Source organism: Hipposideros armiger, unplaced genomic scaffold (genome assembly GCF_001890085.2).
Source record: "Hipposideros armiger isolate ML-2016 unplaced genomic scaffold, ASM189008v1 scaffold_314, whole genome shotgun sequence".
Taxonomy (NCBI): domain Eukaryota; kingdom Metazoa; phylum Chordata; class Mammalia; order Chiroptera; family Hipposideridae; genus Hipposideros; species Hipposideros armiger.
Genome location: NW_017731664.1, coordinates 549600 through 555599, shown reverse-complemented (window position 1 = coordinate 555599; position 6000 = coordinate 549600). Strand labels below are relative to the sequence as shown.

At 37.7% G+C, this 6000-nt stretch overlaps 1 protein-coding gene across 1 annotated transcript in view; it reads right to left on the bottom strand.

Moving 5' to 3' along the window:
* Positions 1-577: 577 nt before the first annotated feature.
* TMEM164 (transmembrane protein 164) overlaps positions 578-6000 on the bottom strand; it is a 378792-nt gene continuing 373369 nt past the window's right edge. Inside the window, exon 8 of the mRNA XM_019660215.1 lies at positions 578-610. The gene's annotated coding sequence lies outside the window, so the exon portion shown is untranslated. The remainder of the gene's footprint in view (positions 611-6000) is intronic.

Here is a 6000-nt window from a genome sequence, read left to right as displayed (position 1 = left end):
ACGTTTCATATCATAACAGTAACAGTTGCTCAACTTCAGAGAGTACTTCAAAATATGAAGTGTTGAAAGTGTAGAGTTGTCAATAGAAGCTAGCAATTGTTTTAAATTAATTAAAAATACTGATTTCGGCATTCTGGTTATAGAGCCGAGTTTTTGAGTTATTATTGTTATTAGAGAGAGCCTGAGTCAGGAGGATTGAATAGATAAATGACAACATTAAAGGAAGTAAGATGAAATTTCACACATCAAGAGAGTTGCACAGGCAATGAAAGCAACTTTTACTTCATATGACATGCTTTCAGTAATAGTGTAAGGATGACGGGGGAAGGGAGGAAGGAGAATTGATGTGCTGCTAACCTAGCCAGAATCAGCTCTTGCTCAAGATGCTGCACCATCAATGGCTGTAATATAGTTCTCCTGATCCTTAAATCTCTCATTGATTCATTCATTCATGCATTCAACAAAAATATATCAGGTACCTACTGTGTGCCAGATACTACTCTAGGTGTTAGGGCCATAACAGTAAATAAAAACCCTTGCCCTCCTGGAACTTACCTTCTAGTAGGGGGTCAGAACACTATGGCTCACGGGCACAATCTGGTCTGTGAACCTGTATCGATAAATACAGTTTTATTAGAACAGACATGCGAATTCTTAAATGTATCCTTGGTGACTGCTCTAGTGTAACAACAATGGAATTGGGTAGTTGTGTCAGTAACTATCTGGCCCACAAAGCATAAAATGTTTACTATTTGGCCCTTTACAGACAAATGTTGCTCAGCCCTCTTCTTGCAGCAGGAGACAGACAATTTTGAAAAATAAATAAATATATAATGTCAAGTAGTGTTCCAAGATATAAAGAAAAAAAATAAGACAGGGAAGGCCAATAGGGAATGGGGAGGAGGAACTTACAACTTTAAACATGGTAGTCAGAGATCTCACCGAGTAGGGGGCATTTCATCCAACACCTGAAGGAGGTGAGCGAGGGATATTTGGGTTGTATATAGCATTGTGGGTCACTGTAAAGAGTTTTACTATCATTATGTGTGAGATGGGAAGTCATTGGAGGAGTTTTGAGCAGAGGAGCAATGTGATCTGACTTTCAGGTTAATAAGATTAGCCTGGCCTTTAAATCAATAGGGGACAATAGACTTGGGTGAGGGTGACAAGGACACAAGCAAGGAGAACACCTTGAAGGCTAGTGCAATATACCAGGAGATTGATCATTATGACATAAACCAGGTGATGAAAAGTAGTAGGATGGTAGGTGTATTTTGAAAGTAAAACCAACTAGATTTGCTGATAGAATAAATTTAGGATGTGAGATAAAGAATAAAAAATTATTCCAAGGTCTTCTACCTGAGCAACTGAAAGCATGAAGTTACCATTTAGTGAGATGGTGAATACTGTTAGGAGCAGGTTTGACCAGTGGCAAAGGCTTTGGTGAGGGGTTAGGAGTGGGGGCGGTGAATAAAGAGTTCAGTTTTGGATGTGTTAAGTTTAAGATGCCTATTAGGCATCCAAGTTGGTACGTCAAGCAGGCAGTTGGATAAACAAATATGAAGGAGTCCAGGCTGGAGATACACATTTGGCAGTCTTCAGCATATAGATAGTATTTTAAGCCTTGCAATGGACTCCTAACTGGTTTCCTTGCCTCTAAATGTCAACTTGAAACTCAACATTTCATCTGTCCCACCCCTCCAAAAAAATCTCTCCACTTCTCCTGGGCTCCTCATCTTAAAGAATGGCAGCACCATTCACACCTATTTGTTCACATTTGAAACCTGGAAATCATCATTGCCTCTTCGATCTCTCCTTTGTACATGCAATCCATTACCAACCCCTGTCATGTATACTTCCAAAATATAACTCAATTCTGCCCACTTTTCTCTGTCTCTGCTACCATCGCTATAGTCCAAGACACCATCATCTCACACACGGACAATTGCAATAGCCTCCTAACTTTTCCTTCCCTCCAGCCTAGCCTTCATATTGATGTCAGGGGGATCTTCCTAAAACAACACCATGTGGGCTTGGACTACCTATTTTGTAGGTCCACAGGATAACATTCAAAGACCTTTCTTCATTTGGCCATAATTTTTCTCTCTACTCATATCTGCCATGGTATTTTTTTGGAATTATCCTTCATTTCAGTCCTGTGCCCTTGTCAGTGGTCTTTCAATGCACCATCACCACAGTGTGCCCCAACACCTTTGTGCAGACCTTCCCAAAAGTATTACAAGTGCCTTAGGCTATGAACCCTTCCTTATGGCCTCGGCTGAGACAAGGAGATTGCCATTGAACCTCCTAGGTTATTTGCCTCTGGGCTACAGCTGCTTCCAGTGTTCTTTCCAATATGCTATACAAATACTATGCTTTTCTCTGTGGGCCATGATATGATAAGTGCTAGGAAGTCCTGCCTCATCCTCTTCTCTAAGTTCTAAGTGCCCTTCCATACCAAGTTCAACACCGACCTTCTTGATAAAGCTGTCTTTGATGCTGCATACTCAGCCTCAAAATTTCTGTCTTACCTAACTAGATCACTCCTTTGGCACTTAGCATTTGTAACTGTGTTATTCAACTTTTAATCGTGGCATCTTATCTCAGCTGTGTTGTCGTCTCTTTAAGAGCAAGGATTTTTATACCTACCTTCCTTCTTACCCATTGCTTTAGCATATAGTAGGCACTTAATACATGATCACAATATGAATAAGTGGACAAACAGATGAATGAATGAATGAATTGATTTCTAAAACCCATCAGGTGGTACAACGGAAAAGGTCATCGGATTAAGAGCCAGAGAAGCTGGATTCTAGTCAACTTTGCCACTAAATGGTTGTGTGAGATGTTAAGCAAGTTGCTTGCTTTCGTTCCCTTATTCACAAAATAGGAACAATACTTTCCATCCTCACTTCCAAGCCGAGATGGGATCATTTATGGGGAAAAAATTTGGCAGGTGAAAAGAGCATGTTGTTCATGAGTAATGCCAAAGGAAGCAGTGGGGAAGAAGGAGCTTGTCAAGCGCGGGAGAGAGATGTGGGTGGAGGAAAAGCCAATTGGGTAGGGGAAATTTGCGGGCAGAGTAAACTTGCCCAGGAGTGGCTGAAAAGGATGGCAAGCACAAGAGACAGGAAAATCACAAAAGTTTGTCTGTTGAGAGGCAATATAACATAGCCTTATTAGATACAGACTGCCTAGGTTCAAAGCCTAGTTCTGGCACTTAGCAGCTGTGTGAGCTTGGACAAGTTACTTAACATCTCTGAACTTTGGTTTATTCATCTATCATATGGGAATAATAATAGTAACCTATTTCCAGAGAATTGTTGTAAGACATAAATGAGTTAATGTTTGTAAAGTGCTTGGAGCAGCTGGACCAGTGCCTTGCATATAGAGCACTATAGAAGGGTGTGCTAGATAAAGCAATGGTCTTGCTTCTCCTTGCCAAACAGTAACTTCAACACCCATGGCTGGGATTTCCTCCTTGGACGTGAAATCAGGGCCTGCAGAAGCTTGCAGTTGCTCCCCAGTGGGCATGTCTGGTCTGTTTCATTGTTTCTAGCACACTGGCCACTTTTTCGAGGTATGCAGCCTACAAAGTTTCTTCCCCGTTCTTCAACTTTTAACAAAACCCAATAGAGTTTATTGTGAGAACCGATTAGAGTAGATTCCATGAGCGTCCAAAAGCAAATAGAGTCAGAATAGCCTAATCTTTAAGAATAATGGCTTTGCAATCAAGCCAATGTGAGTTTGAATCACGGCTCTGTAAGTGACCAACTGGATGACTTTGGACAAATCAAACTCTCTGTGCCTCAGTTTGCTCATCTGTCAAATGAGGCCTCACAGGTGGTTTGCCAGGATCAAATGAGAAAATGGACATGAAGCATTCAGTACAGAGCCTGGCACATGGTAAGTATTCAAAAGTGTTAACTCTAATCATAAATAATTCCTAAGATTATGAGTCTCGATTTTCTTGGCTCTAGAATGTAATTTAATAGCACTGTAGCTCACATCCATTATTGCTCTGTCATCCCAATTGGCTCCTTCCTAACTAAAAAAGGTGAAAAAAAATAGTCTTGGAGACAAAAAATTGAAAACACTCTCTTTGAATTTTATACTCCACTTGAGGTTTATGCCCAGTTCAAAAGAATTATGGAGAAAGAACCAGCAACCCTAAGTATGCCACAGATTTCAATATGTCTACAAATGCCTCAAAGAAAATGGGGTGCTCTCAGCCTAAGGTGGACATAAAAATCACCAATTTTTATTTTTAATTTCATTAAATATATTCCTCTTATAAAATGGCAAAAAAAAATTTCCAAACTTCTCCTACTTTCATTTACCCTAGGAACAGTTTTCCTTTTGAAACAAATCTCCAGTGGGAAGACAAGTGGCCAGGCAGCTGTTTTGCAAAAATTATCCGAGTGAGTCAGTCTGGTAAGCACCTCTGCTCTGAGAGAGGGACTGGGAAGTGGCTTTGTGGGAAGAGATCAGGGTTTCCCTTTGAGAAGAACTCCAAGAAGGGCCAGTATAACCACTCTGCTTCTCACCCAAAGTACATGTATAGAAACATGCCCTGCACCCACTGAGGGAGCGCTTAGTGTCTTTTTCTCCATGCATTTATCACGGAGACCTTCCCTTTTATACTTCCACAAGCATCATCCTTGACACACTAATTAGAGAATTATGCTCAGTGAGAATACAAAATTTGTCCCATACTTCCAAAAATGCAACTGTATTTCATGACTGGATTAAATATATGTCATGCCTAAGATCAAATAGTATTTAATGTCTAAAGCAAGGAAGAGCGACTATGAAATACAGTAATTTAAATATTTTTAGTTTACACATCTGTTCCCAAAGCTAATTGTTTACTGGCAAAAACTGTTTGGCCTTGATTATGATCATTAATGAGTGTGCTTGCATTTCAAATCAAGGAATCGGTCTCTCAAACGGCTTTAACCAAACAAAATTAAAACTTAAATAATTTACAAAATAAAAGTGAAGTGTAAAACAAAAAAAAGTATAAAAATGTAATTTATGCAATTGTTACTTTTTATTCCCATATATATGCACATTTATACATATATATATCAACTTCATAAATTATGATTTTTAGTTTGTAATAGTGTTGATATTTTTAAAAACAGACTTTATGTTTTAGAGCAGTTTTAGGTTCACCATCTAATATAGTTTGCACCAACTTGTTATATACCGGGAGTACCCCCCAAAATGTATACAAGTAGACACTTTGGTCAACATTGCTCAAGCAGTAGTTCACCATAATCAGAAGTGTCTGGACGCTAATGGTAACCACTTTGAGCACCTCTTGTGATTGCAGAAGTCAAACGTGACTTGTATTCATCTTTTGTTATCAGTATATATTGAGTATTACAATGTTAATACAGTTTTCCTTTCTTAAAATGTATATACATTTTATGGCACCCTCTTATATATAAAATATGTTTATATATTTAATATATGCTATAGTAATGTATAATGTTTTATATAAGTACATGTGTAATGTATCTGTATATACATATTATATAAAATATATAATTTATATTTATAGTAATTTTAAAATATATACATTTATATATAAATATGTATGTTAGATGCGCTGACATTACTTTGGAGGTTCACCGAAACCTTAGATTCTTCCCATATAGTACCCAAAAAAATGTAAACTAAATTTTCATTTAAATCTTTCAAAAATAAATTGAATATCATACTTCTTATATACATGTGATCTATACTAACAGATCTATAATAATGTATAAATGCTCAGTTCTCATTTTTATCGTGACAAAAATCTTACTAACGAATTACAGTTAAAGAATCAAAGACTTTTGAAAAGTAATACTTCAAGAAGAAATGCTAAATTCATGGATCTATTGGTTTCAATATCTCAATATAAAAGTGCAAAATTTATAACGTAGTTAGGTGTACAGACTGAAACATCAGTAAAACTGTTTCTGATTTTCTTCCAATCTCTTGCTAACT